This window comes from Balaenoptera ricei, chromosome 1, assembly GCF_028023285.1.
Source record: "Balaenoptera ricei isolate mBalRic1 chromosome 1, mBalRic1.hap2, whole genome shotgun sequence".
Taxonomy (NCBI): Eukaryota; Metazoa; Chordata; class Mammalia; order Artiodactyla; family Balaenopteridae; genus Balaenoptera; species Balaenoptera ricei.
In genome coordinates, this window is record NC_082639.1 from 107,041,070 (window position 1) to 107,060,598 (window position 19,529).

Genomic DNA, 19,529 nt, shown 5'->3' on the forward strand with positions numbered 1-19,529 from the left:
GAAACGAAGACCCAACACCGCCATAAATATATAAATAAATAAATAAATTAAAAAAAAAAAAAAAAAACTACCTCAAAACCCCAGAACAACTGCAGCCATATAGCCTGCCATGGCAGGAACCAACATACCAATCAGCAGGCCTGCACCTGCCCTGGGATTGGCTGGCCCTGACCCCATCCACCAAGGGGCAACACAAGCTTTGGGACACCCCAAACCCTACAGCCATCTGTGTCAGGCACTGGCCCAACCTAACAGCAGTCTGCATGACCTGTGGGAACTTTAGACCCTGCACCAAGACCCCAGGACCCAGCTCTGCCCACCTGTGGGCTAGTACTAGCCCCAGGACCTGGCTTCACACACTGGTCAGCAGGCACCAGCCCTGGGATCTCCTGGAACCTGACTCCACTGACCAGTGAGCCAGCACTAGCCTGGGGGCCTCCTGGGGTTCCACAGACACCTGCCTCATGATCCAGCCCCAACCAGTGGCTGGCAGCCCCACACAGGCAGGACCTGGAAACCAACTGGACCAGGGCCAGCTATGCTTACCAGACCACTCATAGTAGTCAGCCTGCCACAAAAGAAGGACCCACACAACCCACATAATGGACATCCCTAGAGCATATAGCTCAAATGACCAGAGGAGAGTGCACTGCTGGGGTGCATAGAATGTCTCTTACAAAAGGTCACTTCTCCAAAATCGGGAAATATAACCAACATACCAGATAAATAGAAATAACAACAGCAAGTTAGGCAAAATGAGATGACAGAGGAACATATTCCAAATGAAGGAACTAGATAAAACCCCAGAAGAATAACTAAGTGATGTGGAGATAGGGAATCTACCTGATAAAGAGTTGAAGGTAATGATCGTAAAGATGATCAAAGAACTTCAGAGAAGAATGGATGCCCACAGTGAGAAGTTAGAATTTTGTAACAAAGAATTAGAAAATATAAATAACAACCAAAGAAAGATGAAGAATACAATACTGAAATAAAAAATACACTAGAAGGAATAAACAGGAGACTAAATGATACAGAGGAATGAATCAATGAGCTGGAAAACAGAGAAGTGGAAATCACTGAAGATGAACAGAAAAAAGAAAAAAGAAAAAAAATAAATGAGGGCAGTTTAAGAGACCTCTAGGACAACATCAAGTATACTGCCATTTGCATTATAGGAATCCCAGAAGGAGAAGAAAAAGAGAAAGGGACAGGGAACATATATGAAGACATAATAGCTGAAAATGTCCCTAACCTGGGAAATTAATCAGACATCCAAGTCTATAACCAAGATTATAATGATACAAGCTTACCTCAGGAAACAAGGCAATCTCAATTAAACAACCTAACCTTATACCTAAAGGAACTAGAAAAGAAAGAAAAAACCCCAAAAGTTAATAGAAGAAATCATAAAGATCAGAGCAGAAATAAATACAATAGAGACTAAAAATACAATAGAAAAGATCAATGCAACTAAGAGCTGATTCTTTGAAAAGATAAACAAAATTGATAAACCTAGAGCCAGATTCATCAAGAAATAAGAGAGAGGGCCCAAATCAATAAAATCGGAAATGCAAAAGGGGAAGTTACAACTGATAACACAGAAATACAAAGGATCATAAGAGATTACTACAAAGACATATGCCAATAACATAGAAAACCTAGAGAAATGGACAAATTCCTAGAAATACACAATCTCCTAAGACTGAATCAGGAAGAGATAGAAAATATGAAAAGACCAATCACCAGTAATGAAATTGAACCAGTAATAACAAACAAAAACAAACAAACAAACAAACAAAAACTTCCAACAAACAAAAGTCCAGGACCAGATGGCTTCACAGGTGAATTCTAACAAACATTTAGAGAAAAGTTAATGACTATCCTTCTCAAAATATTCCAAAAAATGGCAGAGGAAGGAATGAACTCATTCTATGTGGCCAATGTCACCCTGATACTGAAACCAGGCAAAGATATCACAAAAAAAAGAAAATTATAGGCCAATATTACTGATGAACATAGATGTAAAAATCCTTAACAAAATATTAGCAAACTAAATCCAACAATACATTAAAAGGATCATATACCTGGATCAAATGGGATTTGTCACAGGGATGCAAAGATGGTTCAATATCTGAAAATCAATCAATGTGATACACCACATTAAAAAACTGAAGAAGAAAAACCACCTGATCATCTCAATCGATACAGAAAAAAATTCTGATAAAATTCAACATCCATTTACAATTTTAAAAAACTCTTAATAAAGTATATAGAGAGGGAACACAACTCAACATAATAAAGACCTTATATGAGAAGCCCATAGCTAACATCATACTCAATGGTGAAAAGCTGAAAGCATTTCCTTTAAAATCATTTACTTATTATCTCACAGTTTTGTGGGTCAGAAGGCCAGGCACAGCATGGCTCAGCTGGGTGCTCTGCCTCACTGAAGTACACAGCATGAGCCTAGCTCAAACTGAAATCACAGTGTGTCATCTGGACTGGGTTCTTATCTAGAGACTCTGGGGAAGATTCCACCTTCACGTTTATTCAAGTTGTTAGAAAAATTTAGTTTCTTATGATTTTAGGACCAACCGTTAAACCGATACCTTAACACATGGCCCCCTTCATCCTCAAGCCAACAATGACACATAGAATTCTACTTGTGATTTGAATCTCTGAATTCATCTTCTACTCTGCTTTTAAGGGCTCATGTGGTTAGATAAGGCACACTTGAATAATACAGGATGATCTCTGTATTTTAAAGTCAGGTGATTAATAACCTTAACTACATCTGCAAATTCTCTTCTGCCACAGAATGTAACAAATTCTCATGAATAATACCAGGGGGAAAAGGTCATGGAGGCTATTTCATACCCAGTAAATTAGAATTTGATATTGTGACTTCTTCCCAGGGAAGAAGGAGGTTGGGAAGAAAAATATTTTGGTTCTAGTTTAATTCATCAACTGCTATTTTTCAATGTCAGTGCTTAAGACTGAATTTCCTTCCTTCCTTAATTCTCACAAAAGTTTTATAGAGTACATATGGATTAATGAGAGAGATATATCCCTCACCTAATAGAAATTATAGACTGATAGGGGAGTCAAATGAACTAATAGGTAATAGCGAAGGCATGACAGGTAATCACAGGGGCAAAGGAGCATGGGAATGAGGTGGAATGCATATATCCTAGTCTCAAAGCGTCAAACTACACTATCTAGAAGAGATGTAATTCAATCCATGAAATAAAGGATGAGTGTTAGTTCTCCCTGTGTTTGTCCCTGTATCTTGTTGTCTTTTCATTTCCTAATTTTCAGTTCAATTGAGAAAGAACTCAAAGAAATGGAAAATCAAGGTGTGGTGGCTGTATTCATCTTCCTAGGACATTCCAACCATCCTGAATTATAAGGATCATTCTTCCTGGTCTTCTTGATCATTTATCTGATAACTCTTCTGGGAAATACTTTCACATTAACAATGGTCAGAGTCAATCCTGCCCTCCATACGCCAATGTATTATTTTCTCAGCACTTTGAGTTTCTTGGACATCTGCTACTCATCTACCACCATTTTGGTCATGCTGGTGAACTTATTCTAGGAGAAGAAAACCAATTTGTATGAGCGCTGTCTTTCCCAGATCTTATTCCTTGTGACCTGTGCTGGTGCTGGTGCTGACGCTGTCTTGTTGGCTGCTGTGACATGACCAATATATAACCATTTGCCACCTTCTTCAATATCTGCTCCTCATGAGTCTGAAGGTCTGTGTATATTTGTTGAGTGGAACTTGACTGTATGGGCTAGAGAATTCTGTGAAACACACAGTGCTGACACTCTCTGTGGACCCAACCAGGTCAGCCACTTTCTCTGTGACATCCCATTGCTCCTGAAGCTCTCCTGCTCAGACACCTCTCTCAATGGGTCTGTGTTCCATATGGCCAGCACCACCACTGGCCTGAGCTCCTGCCTATTTACTGCAGTGTCCTACATGCTCATCATCTCTGACATCCTTAGCATTCCCTCTGCCCAGGGCAGGAGTAAGGCCTTCTCTACCTGTGCATCCCACCTCCCTGTGGTGGTGGTCTTCTTTGGAACAGCCAACTTTAACTATAACAGACCCAGTATAAGCTAAATCCTGGACATCCTGGTCTCTGTGCCATTCTGTCTTGTGACCCCTATGTTTAACCCTGTCATCTACAGCCTGAGAAAAAAGGAGATCAAGGGGGCCCTGAGGAAGTGGATAGAAAAGGTGAATTCTCTAGTAATATCAGTGAATAGATCAATATTTTTCATTCTAGAGAATTTCTTTTTGTCTTTTCTTTTTCTCTTTTTCCAGTTGATCACATTTATTTGTATGATAACTTTTTAATTTATTAAAATATCATTTTAAATAATCCTTTTTAACCATTTTTAAATTGTGTATATTTAAGGTGTACAACATGTTGATTTGATATGCATATACATATCATACCATATGAAATGGTTATTACAGTCAAGCAAATTAACATACCATCCCCTTGAAAAGGGAATCCCCCTACACTGTTGGGAATGAAAATTGGTGCAGCCACTATGGAAAACAGTATGGAGCATCCTCAAAAAAACTAAAAATAGAGTTGCCATCCCAGCAATCCCACTCCTGGGCATATATCCAGACAAAACTATCATTTAAAAAAGATACATGCACCCCTATGTTCACAGCAGCACTATTCACAATAGCCAAGACATGAAAACAACCTAAATGTCCATCAACAGATGAATGAATAAAGCAGATGTGGTACATATATACAATGGAATACTACTCAGCCATAAAAAAGAATGAAATAATGCCATTTGCAGCAACATGGATGAATCTAGAGATTATTATACTAAGTGAAGTCAGTCAGAAAGACAAAGATGGATACCATATGATATCACTTATATGTGGAATCTAAAATATGACACAAATGAACTTATCTATGAAACAAACAGATTCACAGACATACAGAACAGACTTGTGGTTGCCTAGAGGAAGGGGGGAGGGGAGGGATGGATTGGAAGTCTGGGATTAGCAGATGCAAATTATATATAGACTGGCTAAACAACAAGGTCTTACTGTATAGCAGAGGGAACTATATTCAATATCCTGTGATTAACCATAATGGAAAAGAATATGAAAAAGAATGTACACGTATGTATAACTGAACCACTTTGCTGTACAGCAAAAATTAACACCTCACTGTAAATCAACTATATTTCAATAAAATAAATTTAAAAAACATATCATCTCCTCACAGTTACCAAATTTTTGTGATAAGAGCACCTGAAATCTACTCTCTTAGCATACCTCCAGTATTCAATACAGTATTATTATCTATAATCATGATGAAGTACATTAGATCTCCAAACTTATTCATCCAAACTATATAACTACAACTTTGCACTCTTTGACAAACATCTCCCTGTTTTCCCCACCACACTTTCCCCAGCTCCTGGTAACCATCATTCTACTCTCTGCATCTATGAGTTTAACTTTTTTAGATTCCACATATAAGTGAGATGATGCAGTATTTGTCTTTCTGTGCCTGGCTTATTTCATAGCATAATGTCCTCCAGGTTCATCTATGTTGTCACAAATGACACAATTTTCTTCCTTTTTTAAGGCTGACTATATCCATTGTACATATATATCAAATTTTCTTTATCTATTCATCTACTCATGAACACTTAAGTTGATTCCATATTTGGCTATTGTGAATGTTTCAATGAACATGGGATATCTCTTCTAGACTCTTTTCATTTCCTTGGGATATAAACCCAGCAGTGGGATTACTGGACCATATAGTAGTTCTATTTTTAATTTTTTGAGGAACCTCCATACTGTTTTCCATGATGGCTATATCAATTTACATTTCTACCAACAGTGCACAAGTGTTCCCTTTTCTCCACATTCTTGCCAACACTTGTTATCTTTTGTCTTCCTGATAATAGCCATTCTAACAGACATGAGATGGTGTCTCACTTTTATTTTGATGTGCATTTCTCTGATGAATAGTAATGTTTAACATTTTTTCATATACCTGTTGGCCATTTGTATGTCTTCTTTTGAGAAGTGTCTATTCATGTCCTTTGCCTATTTTTTAATCAGGTTTTTCTTCTCAGTATTGTGTTCTATGAGTTCCTTATATATTTTGGATATGAGCTTCTTAATCATATGTATGGTTTCAAAATATTTTCTCTTATTCCATAAATTTCTCTCCACTCTCCGGATTGTTTCCTTTGCTGTGCAGAAGTGTATTTAGCTTAATGCAATCCCATCTGTCTATTTTGCTTTTGTTGCTTGTGCTTCTGGGGTCGTATCTAAAAACCATTGCCCAGACCAATGTCAAGAAGCTTTTGCCCTATGTTTTCCTCTAGTAGTTTTAGTTTCAGATTTGACATTTAAGCTTTTAATCATTTTTAGTTGATTTTTGTATACGGAGTGAGATAAGTGTCCAGTTTCATTCTTCTGCATGAGGATAATGTTTTCCCAATACCATTTATTGAAGATACTTTCCTTTCCCCATTTTGTGTTTTGGTACCTTTGCCAAAGATCAAGTGACCATAAATGCATGGATTTATTCCTGGGCTCTCTATTCTGTTCCATTGGTCCATTTGTTTTATTCCATTTATGATCATGCTATTTTGGTTACTATAAATTTGTAGTCTATTTTGAGATCTGGTAGTGTGATGCCCCCAGCTTTGTCCTTTTTGCTCAAGATTGCTTTGGCTATTTGGTGCCTTTTGTGATTACATACAAATTCTATGATTATTTGTTCTATCTCTGTGAAAAATGCCAATGGAATTTTGGTAGGGATTGCAATGAATCTGTAGATCACTTTGCATAGTATAGACATCTTACAATATTAGTTTTCCTAATTCATGAACATAAATATCTTTCTATTTATTTGTGTCTTCAATTTCTTTCATCAATGTTTTATAGTTTTTAGTGTACAGATCTTTCACCTCTTTGGTAAAATTTATTCTAGGTATTTTTTGATGCTATTGTAAACAGAATTGTTTTCTTAATTTCTTTTTTCATATAGTTTGCTATTAGCGCATAGAAATGAAACTAATTTTTGTAAGCTGATTTTGTATACTACATCTTTATTAAATTGTTTATTAGTTCTAACAGTTTTTTTGGTGGAGTCTTTAGGGTTTTGTGTATATAATATTATGTCATCTGCAAACAGAGACAATTTTACTTCCTCCTTTCCAATTTGGATGTATTTTATTCCTTTTTCTTGCCTAATTGATCTGTCTAGGACTTCCAGTATTATAGTGAATAGAAGTGATGAGAGTTGGCATCATTGCCTTGTTACTGATCTTAGAAGAAAAGGGTTCAGCTTTTCACTGTTGAGTATGATGTTAGCTGTGGGCTTGTCAATATATGGCCTTTATTATGTTGAGGTACATTCCTTCCATATCTAATTTGTTAAGACTTTTTATCATGAAAGTGTGCTGAACTTTGTTAAATGCTTTTCCTGCACCAATTGAGATGAACATATAATTTTTATTCTTCATTCTATAATGTGGTATATCACATTTAATGATTTGCATATATTGAACCAGCATTGCACCCCAGGGATGAATCCCACTTGCTCATGGTGTATGATCCTTTTTAGTGTGCTGTTAGTTTGCTAGTTTTTTTTTTTTTTTTTTTTTAGGGATTTTGTATCTATGTTCAGAGGGATATTGTCTTGTAATTTTCTTGTAGTGTACTTGTTTAGCTCTGGTATCAGTGTAACGCTGGGAATTTGGAAGTACTACCTCCTCTTCAATTTTTTGGAAGAGTTGAGAAGAATTGGTATTAATTCTTCTTTAATTGTTTGGCATAATTCACCAGTGAAGCCATCCTGACATTTTCCTTGTTGGGAGATTTTTGATTACTGGTTCAATCTCCTTACTTGTTATTGGTCTCCTCAGATTTTCTATTTCTGATTTGGTCTTAACAGATTGTATGCTCTATGAATTTATCCATTTTTTTCTAGGTTGTCCAATTTGTTGGTGTATAAATGTCTATAATAGTATCTTACAATTCTTTGTATTTCTATGGTAACTGTTACAATGTTTCCTCTTTCATTTATAATTTTATTTGTCTTCTCTCCTTTTTTTCTTGTTAGTCTAGCAAAAGGTTTGTCAATTTTTTTTATCTTTCAAAAACCCAACTCCTAGTTTCATTGATCTTTTCTATTTTTATCTAGTCTTTATTTCATTTATTTCTGCTCTGATCTTTGTTATTTTCTTCCTTCTGCTAACATTAGGTTTAGTTTGTTGTTTTTCAAGTTTCTTCTGGTACAAAGTTACATTATTTTTTGAGATTTTTTTTTTTCCTAATGTAGGCATTTATCACTATAAATTTCCCTTAGAACTGCTTTTGCAGCATCCCATAAGTTTTGGTATGCTGTATTTTCTTTTTTTGATCTCAAGACATTTTTATTTCTCTTTTGATTATCTTCTTTGACCCACTGTTTACTTGAAAGTGTGTTAATTTCCACCTATTTATGAATTTTCAAAATTTTCTCCTGTTACTGATTTCTAAACATTATGGTTGGAAAAGATATTTGATATGATTTCAATCTTCTTAAATTTGCTAAGATTTGGTTTGTGACCTATTTTATGATCTATCCTGAAGAATGGTCCGTGTGCACTTAAGAAGAATGTATATTCTACTGCTGTTGGATGGAACATTATGTATATGTCTGTTAGGTCAATTTGGTCTATAGTATTGTTCAAGTTTGCCGTTTTCTTATTGATTTTCTGTTTGGATGATCTATCCATCGCTGAAGGTGACATATTGAAATTCCCTACTATTATTGTATTACTAATTCTCCTTTCAGTTCTGTTAAAATTTGCTTTATATATTTAAGTGCTCTGACGTTGGGGATATATATATTTATAACAGTTATATCATTTTGATGAATTGACCCCTTTAGCATTGTACAGTTGTCTTCTTTGTCTTTCATGACAGTTTTTGAAGTAAAGTCTATTTTGTCTAAGTATAGCCATTCCTGCTCTCTTTTCATTGCCACTTGCATGGAATATCTTTTCTCATCCCTTCACACTCAGCCTATGTGTGTTCTGAAGACTAAAGTGAGTCTCTTGTAGACAGTATATTGTTCTAGCTTTTAAAAAAACAATCCATTTAACCACTCTGTGTTTTTTGATTGGAAATTTTAATCCATTTATATTTAAAGAAATTATTGATAAGTGAGGATTTGCTATTTCCATTTTGCAAATTTTTCTTTACTGTTTTGTAGTTTCTTTCTTTCTCTCTTATTGTCTTTCTTTGTGATTTGATGCTTTTTTGGGTAGAGGTATGCTTTGATTCCTTTCTCCTTATCTTTTATGTGTATACTTCAAGTTTTTTATTTGTGGTTACCATGAGGATTACATAAAACATTTTATAGTTATAACAGTCTATTTTAAGCTGATAACAACTTAACTTTAAATGATAACACTTAACTTTGACCGCATACAACTTTACACTTTAACTTCTCATAATTCCACATTTTATGTTATTGACATCACAATTCAAATATTTTATATATTACATATCCATTAACAAATCATTGTAGCTATAGTTATAATGAATACTTTGTCTTTTTACTTTTATGATAGTTAAAAGTAATTTTTATACCACTATTGCAGTATGAGAGCATTTAGAATTTGACTGAGTTTTATACTTTCATATGTTTTCATGTTGTTAGTTAGCATCCTCTGATTTCAACTTAAAGAACTCCCTTTAGCATTTCTTGTAAGGCAGGTCTAGTAGTGATGAACTTAATTATGGATAATTTCTTGTGTGTAGAAAAAAATGGACGTTCTGGCTGACATTGCTCTCTCAATATAGCATCTCTTTACAACTGTTGTGTTCCATTCTACCAGGGCAAACAATTACAACTGTGCTGAGCATTCGACACATTGTAATCTCATGTTCATTGTGTTCTTTCCAGTGAACTGATTTTCACAACTCCAAAACAAGTACCATATCCATAAGAAGTCACTCATAATTTCCCCCCAAAACCTCCAACCCTAGGCAAGTATTAATCTACTTTCTATCTCTATGGATTTGCCTATTCTGGGATTTAACATAAATGGAAATATACAATATGCGGGCTTTTGTGTCTAGTTTCTTTCCTTTAGCATCATGTTTTCAAGCTTCATCCATGTTGTAGTATGTATCAGTACTTCATGCCTTTTTATGCCAAATAATATTCCACTGTGTGGATACGTCACATTTTATTTATCCAGTTATCAGTCGATAGACATTTGGATTGTATCCACTTTTTGGCCATTATGAATAATGCTGCTATTAACATTGTGTACAAGTTTTTGCAGATTTATATTTTTATTTCTCTTGAGTATGTATCTATGAGTGGAACTGCTGGGTTATATAGTAACTCTATGCATAAACCTTTGAAGAACTGCCAGGCGGTTTTCCAAAACAGCTGCATAATTTTACATTACTACTAACAGTGTTTGAGGGTTCCAATTTCTCCACACCCTCACCAACAATTGTTATTAGTTTTTTTGGTGATAGCCATCCTAGTGGGTAGAGTGGTATCTCATTGATTTTTTTTTTTTTTTATTTCACTAATGGCTAATGATTCTAAGGTCTTTCATAAGCACCATTTCTGTACTTCTCCTTAACATACGGAAAAACCCATGTTGCTAATGGGATTTTTTAAACTTTAGAGACTTAACTCTTCACCCTAATGTTTATATTCTAATTTTGGTGGGGTAAAATACTGCAAGATTTTCAAACGTATAGCCTTCTCCCCTTCTATGACCTACAGAGCTGTTTGATGGCTCTGCAATTTTTCCTTTAGAACCCACATCAACAGTGTCATCACCAGGTCATGAGAAATGGCAGAACCAGAAATCAGGGGACATGAAGGCATAAGGATGCTGGTGGGGAAGAAAGGAAGCACCACGTCTAGGTGAGCAGACCTAATTAGGAGTGACTTGGTGCCAAGAGAGCAGATATGCTGTTAGTACTGTAGCTTCAGATACATGTCCAGTTGAACATGCAACATGAGGAGTCTAGTTCCAAGATCCAAGGCCATGGCTACCAGAACAAGTGGAGAAAATTCCCTGGTGCTTTGTAGAATCCCAACTAAATGAACCTACATCCATGCATCTCCTTTCTTTTCCTAATGGGAAGGAGGAGAAGGCAGTCTGTCAGGCTTTAGCCACCCACATCCTAACAAAAAATCTAGCACTGAAATTCACCCACAAATGTTCCAAAAGAGATGAGAAGCTGATCTCCTCATTGCATGCTGGGAGAAAATGATTGCCACGACTTTAATGAATCACAAGAGAATCAACTGCACTTCATTTCTACAGTTTCTATTCAGGCTTTTGCCCTTGAGTTGTATTTGCACTCTGAGGAGTCCCAGAATAGCTGCTTAGAGAGAAATTACATGGGTACTCCCAAAAGGTCAGTCCATAGGCACTTATAAATGTCCATTCTAGAAAAATGAGTTCCTAGAGATATCAAAGAAGGATTTTCAACTCTTGCATTAGGAAATGAGCATGCTCAAGGCAGCTCCTAGAACGGAAGGTCCCTCTCATGATGCATGGCAGTCAACAGCCTGTTTCACAAAGAGTGACCTTTCCAGTCCAGGAACTAGAGTGAGAGCACCAAGCCCTGCCACCAAAGCCAGAAATCCAAGGCTTTTGGCAAGAGTCAGTAGTAAGTAGTTTAGTTACCATCACAGTTGAGAAAAATACTGCCAAGTGTCAGGATATATTTACTTCTTAAGAGCATATTATAAAATATTAAACATATTTTCATGGCATTTATGTAATGCATAGGTTTAATATCATTTTTGTGTGTATCAATGTCTATAATAGTAATAATAAAACCAGAGTTAAAATGACCTTAATGATTATCTATTTGAAAGCCTGAGGGAAGCCTGAATACCTTAAGTAAGATAATATGAGGAGAAAGTTTTTCATGGTAAATAATGTATAATGCATAGTATTACTCCTACTCTAATTTTGATAAGCAAGACAGAAAGAAAGCATTATCTCTTAGGCTACATTATAGTGTGACATTAAGGGCACACTTGTTTAAATAAAATGTAATTAAATTTGCATAAAAAGTTTCCATATTTGGAAACTCCCTTTGTTCACTAACTAGGGGGTTCTCATATTTATGTTGCAACACACTGGTGTTTGGGAAATGTGTTGCAAGCAATTTATTAACTGTAATAAAGCCTTGCAGCTTGTGAGTCATTTTCTTCTCCTATAGTTTCTTTTTAGAAATCTCATAGATTCAGGGTTATTCCTATATAATTTCATTCTCACTCATTTGCCTTTGAGATGATTTATTGATTGGGAAAGAATGAAGCAGAGTTGCTGCTCTCTGGTTGGGAACTGAGCCATAGCCACCACGTGGTCTCCATTGGAACCACTTTTTATGGAAAAGGAGAACAGTAAGACCACCACAGGCAAAGGGGCCATGGTGCCACATTTATAACCCCATATAATGTTATTTTTCTCTGGTCAGAAAGCTGTTTGCACCAGAACCCCTGGACAGAAACGTCCTCCTGATTGAGCTGAGATGTTTTTTCTCAATCTCTTCTTTCTCTCTGGGCCTGACTACAGTGCTGGATTTTGTATTTTCCCTTTTCCACTGACTTCAACCTGGGTTTTTTGTAAGTGGTCTTTGCACCCCAAGGCTTGGCTCCGCATTCAGCTTCAGTAGGCAGCGGGATCAGATGCCACTGAGAGTATGAGCCTCCATGTTGGTGGGGTCAAGGACCTGAGATTCCCTCTCCTGGAGAGGTCATCAGTGGAGGCCAGCCCTTCTCCACTCTGACAATCACATTGATGAGAAGGAACTCAAATTTTAACAATGGCTCTCTGCTGTCCATGGGATAGACTGGTGGACAGGTGCAGTTTCCTGTTGGATCCCTATAGAGCCACCCTCTTCTCAAACCTAAGACTAAATACACTGGCTAGGAAATGACCATCTATATCACATCTGAGGCAGAGATGTATGTTGAGAAATCCTTGTCTGATAAACACTTCCTGCTCTCATGCTGGGGCTGCCTAGGGGTAGGGATAATGGTAGAAAAGCAAGAGTCAATCACTGAACTCTTTCTGTAAGTATAGTATAAATTCAAGAAATTGGTTTGACTGATATTACCAGTAACTTTTTTTGTTTTTATGGGGGTTTTTTAATGCTGATTTTATTGAATTGTCAGGAAATTTAAAAGGTGTAGATATTCTCCCTATTTGGTTCTCTTTTTTATTTCTTATTCCATGGAAAGTTCTAGCAGTACAATGAACTTTTGATTATAGCCTTCAAAGTCAGATAGATGGGATTAAATTCCAAGCTATGATAATAGTGGCTGTGCAACCTTAAGCATCAGTTCCTCCCTTGCAAACCCCAATAAAATACATAAACTTGTGATAAATACTTGAGATTGTGTGTATAAAGCACCCTACCCAGTGCCTGGTACATCAAAAGTACTCCATAAGTAGTAGCCACTATTATATTTGGGGCTCTTGTTTTTGACAATCATAGGACTTTGGGCAAAACTATGCAGGGATGGAAAGGAAGCTGGGATTATTTGTACTCTGGCTTCTTTTACAGGGTCAATCATATATGCATATTAACAAAGGACTTGAAAGACACACACAAAACTGTTAACAGTGTTGCTGGGCAAATGGTGGTGCAAAGGTGAAGATATTCCATTTTCATTTAATATGTCTTTGACTCAGGGAAATTTTTAGCATGTGCTTTTTTTGAAATTTAAAATCCAATAAAATTTTTAATTTAAAAATATAATGATGGGCTTCCCTGGTGGTGCAGTGGTTAGGAATCCACCTGCCAATGCAGGGGACACAGTTTCGAGCCCTGGTCAGGGAAGATCCCACATGCCACGCAGCAACAAAGGCCGTGCACCACAACTACTGAGCCTGTGTGCCACAACTACTGAACCCCACGTGCCTAGAGCCCGTGTTCCACAACAAGAGAAGCCACCACAATGAGAAGCCTGAGCACTGCAATGAAGGGTAGCCCCCACTCGCCGCAACTAGAGAAAGCCCAGGCAGCACAGCAACGAAGACCCAACGCAGCCAAAAATAATAATAATAAAATAAATAAAAATAAATATATTTAAAAAATAATAAAATAAAAATATAATGAGGTGCCCTCTCTGTACATGTCTTTGTAACTTCCTGTGATTCTATAAGTATTTCAAAATAAAAAGTTTTCTAAAATGTAAAAGGTAAACATTAAGTAAAATATGGGATCTATCTATCTATCTCTGACATAACATTAGGCTAAGGAGGTTTTCAGTCATGTGGAATGCTACCATCCCAAAGGACATTCATAAGCGCTAAATAGGGATTTTCCAGGTAAAAGGTAGGCAAAAACTAAAGAATACATTAAAATATTAAGTCTGACTCACTCATAGGAATATGAAATTTTCAAGGTCTTAGTAATGTCATGTTTTCAGATGTATAATGACATTGGTAGAACAATGGAGTCTGAGAGCTGAAAGGAACTGTGGAAGTAACTCGAATTATCTTCATTTAAGACTTGAATCAATCTTCTTTGCAGGAGATGTAGCAATCTAGCCTCTCCCTGAACATCTCCCGTGATGGGATCTCATTACTCTCTCTAGATGATAAAATGCTTGTTTACCTAGTCTAAATTAAGTTAGTGAAATAAGAAGTTGCAAGGCTAAAAAAGACAAAGAAAGAATAGATATCAGGTCAATTAAGCACAAGGGTAAGAAGATTTCAATTCAACATGTGTTTGACAATGTGGTCGAGTGGACTACCAAGAAATACTTGAAGTAAAGCAGGCAAATAGAGTTGTGAGCCAGGACCACATCATTGATCCATTATTAGGGGAAGGAGTATTACTCAGGGGTCAAAACTGAGGCTCTGAATTCAGATCACCAGGATACCATTTTAAAGGTTTGAGCTTCTGTTTTCTCACTGCAAACAGAGCTAATAACAGTACTTATAATTTCAAATTGCTTTGAGAATTCATGGAGTAGTTCATGAAGAGTGCCTGGCACATAGGACATGTTTAAAGATTAAATGGGAGGCATAGTGATGGTATTTACAGTATGTACAAAAGGAGAGGAAAACTGTGTTCACTTTGAGGTGGCTTTGACTGATAATCACAAATTTGGTAGGAAGGGTTCCAAAGCTGAACAGGTAAGAACAAGGTCATGTTTCCATCATTACCATAGGTTGAGATGAAAGGGAACTTCATCCACCTCACCTGATGGAAATACACGTGATTTACATGCACATAAAATTTGAGAAGCACGTGCCTATTTGATGACTTCTGAATATTTCATCTGGTCCTACATGCCTATATGATAGGGAAGGGTACAAATAGAAATCTGGGGCAAAGCAAAAATACCTTATATTCTGCAGCAATAAATTAACTTTGATACAGACACCTCAGATCTTCTGGACTTTCTTTTAGAAAAATTATCCTGAGTGCTCTTACTAATCATTGTGTGTGTGTGTGTGTGTGTGTGTGTGTGTGTTTTAAGTAGGTAGACAATTTACTAGGCCATGAAAATGATATTTAAATTTTAAATCATTGCTTTGTATTACTGGAATTAAATATGAATAGATGTTTTCCTTGTGTGCTGTAAAGCTTTTCACAATCACAGCAATTACCCCGGTTTATATTATGTCCATTTTGTTTTCTTGAAGAAAATAAACCCCTAAGGTTAGTCAATAAAACACTTCATGAGTGTTAGCTATTATTATCTAATGGGTGTCTCTATTCATTTCTTTGTTTGGAAAATCTTGGTTAAATTCAGGTATGTAAAAGTGTTGTTTCTTTTCAAAGTACTTCATTGAGCTTTGTTTTATTTTTTGATTGGATGAGTTATTCTGAACTTATATTAATCTTTAAAGAAAACATACTGTTTTACACTAAATTCAACAAAATTTCTTTCAAGCTAGACATTTTTGTATACAGAACCAGCATTAGAAACCTCATGCTCAATTTATTTATACTATAAAATCTATCCCCACTAAATAATGGAGAGAAAGTTCATTACCATAAAGCAGAGGGTTTGAGATTGAGATTGTCTATTTGTGTGCAATAGCATGAATATTCCAAGAGGCAAGGGTTCGGGGTATCACATAAACTCTAGTGTGTAAGTGGGGCTTGTTTATGATGGATTTTGATGTTGATGATGATGATTCACCATTGTTACCCTATACAGTGTGAGCATTGGGATTATGGAAAATGAAATAAATATCACTCTTCACCCCATAGTCCTAGCTTACAAAAAAATTAGACTAGCCAGTCAGTTCTGATTCTACTGCCTTTATATATTTTGCCCCATTTTGTCCTCGGGGATTGACTTCAAATCATTTTGTAAAACATTTAAAATAAGCAGGGTGTACAACTTCAGAAACCATATTTTTAAAAATCACTAAACATTTTAAAATTCACTTTTATAATTTAGCTATACACAGATGATGCATCATTTTCTCTTTGTGGGACCACCTTCCATGAAAGATTTCATTTCTTTCTAAGAATAAACCTAAATATCTACCTACAAAAGAAGTTGTTTATTTACCTTTTCAATATCATGAGTTAAGAGAAAATGCACGTTACTGATTTTTAATGAACTGAAATCCATCTATGCAGTTGATAGAGAAAACAAATAATAGTACACACATATTACATAAGGATCTTCTAAAAGAACATGCAGAGTGTCAGCCCAACTCTAACATTACTTTACTGTGAAGGGATGCCTACAGCTAACATGGAAAGAATGGTGAGTGTCAGTAAACTTTCTTGGATACATCTTCCACCAACCTCCCTGTGAACTTTTGGGGATCACAAGAGTCCCACCTTAGCCTACTTCTCTTCTTACTTTATCTATTCTCTGGTCGATTTCATGTTCAGCTATGGATTCAAAAGCTACCTTCAAGACAATGACTCCCAATCCATTTCCAAACAGGTTTAGCCTGTCTCCTGAGGTTAAATCCTTTATTTTCAACTGTCTATTGGGCATTTCCACATGGATATCCCACAGATACCTGACACTCAACATCACTCAAATCTAATCCACTGTCTCATCTCCCCATACCTACTACACCTCATTTATTTCCTGTTTTAATTAATGACCCCAGCCTGCCCAAACTGATTCAGATCCTCACCACCCATCAACTTCAAAGTGCTCCAGGTATGTCTCCTTCTCTGTGATTGATTGCTTCATGGATTTTCTCCAACCTCCAAAACGCTACATCTCCAGTTACAGACAGTTTCATTTTGATATGGTTTTAGTTTTCAGACTACTCTCTCGGACAACCAAAGGTGTTTTACATGAAGGCATGTGGACTATGAAGGACTCTGGGGATGGGTTTCACAATTATATGACCCCACTGGGATTACATGGAAGAGTCTGTGCATGGGTACACATGCATTTTCTGGATCTATAGAGTTTTATCAGTTTCTTAAAGCTGATAATTTTCTAAAACACAGACTATTACCTTCCAGATGTCCCCTGCTTCCAGTCTGCCCTCACCTAGTGTGTGGTCTCTGGGCCACTGTTGATACCCTGCAACATTCCTGCCCATTCTCACACCAAAGTCTGGCTTCCAGGCAGCCTAGACACCTGGACTCCCTGCTGCCCATGAGGAAAGAGAGGATATTTTCTGAGACCCCTGTTGGAGAACTATTCAGTTTTTGTTTTTTTCCAACGAGCTTGCTCAGAGGGCAGGTTTGACACGACCTCCACATGCCAGTCCTATTCCCCAAAGCAGCTGCTTCCCTAACACCTCTTCTGGGGTAGCTAATAAGGTTGTGCTATAACTGAAAAGCACCAGCTTCTTAGAATTAATGATGGAGTTTGGTAGCAACCAGCCAGGGCTGACTTACCAGGTCTCTGCAACTAACAGGAATCTCCAGGGATTGGGGATGCAGCTGTAGGTGAAGGCCAGCAAAGCTCAGAATCCTGCAGTCTTCCTTCCTCCGGCAGGAGCACAGCTCTCAGGGAAGTTCACTAGTGTCCCAGAGACCTCTGGATCCTTTCTCCTGTAAACATGAGGACAACAGAAGTCCTATGAGCTTGTTTGCCCTTGGCTGGACAGACCCATGTTGTCTGTTTTACTTGAGATTTCTGCCATCAATATTGCCTGGGTTGCCAACCTACTTATGGGACAGTGTTCTCACACATGGCACCTCCCCCAGTAAAACACACACACACACACACACACACACACACACATTGTGAGCATTACTTTTCATCTGTAGTCCAAGGCCCATGGGACTAACAACCAGGTTCACTCCAAATTAATCACTGAGGAGAGTGAATTAATCATTGTGAATCCTTAATCATTATGCTTGTATATGTCTGAAGAGGCAAAACTGTAGGCGGGGAAACAATCTAAAGGCAGTTACCATGGTCCAGATAAGAGGTGATAAGTTTCTGAACTGTAAATGTAGTAGAGGGGAAGTAGAAAGATGAGAAAATGGAAGAAAATATTTAAGGGGTTTTAGTGATTGGTTGCACTTGGCTCTGACCAATACCGAAATGAAAATTGCATGAAAAATATCTCCTGTTTTTATCTTTTTCTTACTTTATTTTTTAAAAGTGAATTATATTTCACATACAGTAAAATGCACAAAACTTAAGTTTATAGGTTGATGAATTTTTACAGATATATGCACCCATGAACCACTACTCAAATTAAGATATAGAATATTTCCATCACCTCAGAAAATTCCTTCATACTCCTTTCCCATCAGTGTTATCCAGAGGTAACTTTGAACTTATTTTAAATGGCTACCACAGTACAAATTATTTTAAGTCTTTCTTCCTTTATTAGTTAAAAAATTTGTCTTAGATTCATCATTGTTTATACATATATTGGTATTTTAAATAACCGTGTAGTATTTCATTGTATGACTATACCACACTTTTGTATCCATTCTCCTGTTGATCGGAATAGTGTTTATTCCTAGTTTATACTATTATGAACAAATTGGTTTTGATTGTTATTATACAAGTCATTTTGTTTACATATGCACCTACTCTCCTTGGGTACGTGCCTAGGAATGGTGTTTCTGGGTCACAGAGTAACTGTACGTTTGACTTCATTAGAAACTTTCCAAATAGTTTTCAGAAGTGGTTGTATAGACTTCCAACTTCAGCTCAGAGGTTTAGAGAGCTGGAAAGAGTGTTGCTTCTAGCATTGCAACAACAACAGTAAAGTTGGACATAATGCAAATTAATGACTTTTCTTGAATCCATTAGAGAATTGAAGTTGCAGGGTAAACAACTAAACAGAGAACTGGGGAGGCATAGACTCTTGCAGGGAGAAATAGGAACCAAGCATTTTTTTTTTACCTGGGACAGAAGCCATCAGATGCCATGTAAGCTGATAAGACTCAACTTCTCTGTGAATTTAATGAATTACTAAACGCTAAGTGTGGGCCGGCATGAGTGTGTGAAATCCCTGGGTACCATAGACAAGAAGGTTTTCACCCTCTTGCTTTCCTC

General features: G+C 36.8%; 1 pseudogene; it reads left to right on the top strand.

Moving 5' to 3' along the window:
* Nucleotides 1-3,346: 3,346 nt before the first annotated feature.
* Nucleotides 3,347-7,079, top strand: LOC132364504 (olfactory receptor 5AP2-like; annotated as a pseudogene).
* The last annotated feature ends 12,450 nt before the right edge of the window (nucleotides 7,080-19,529 follow it).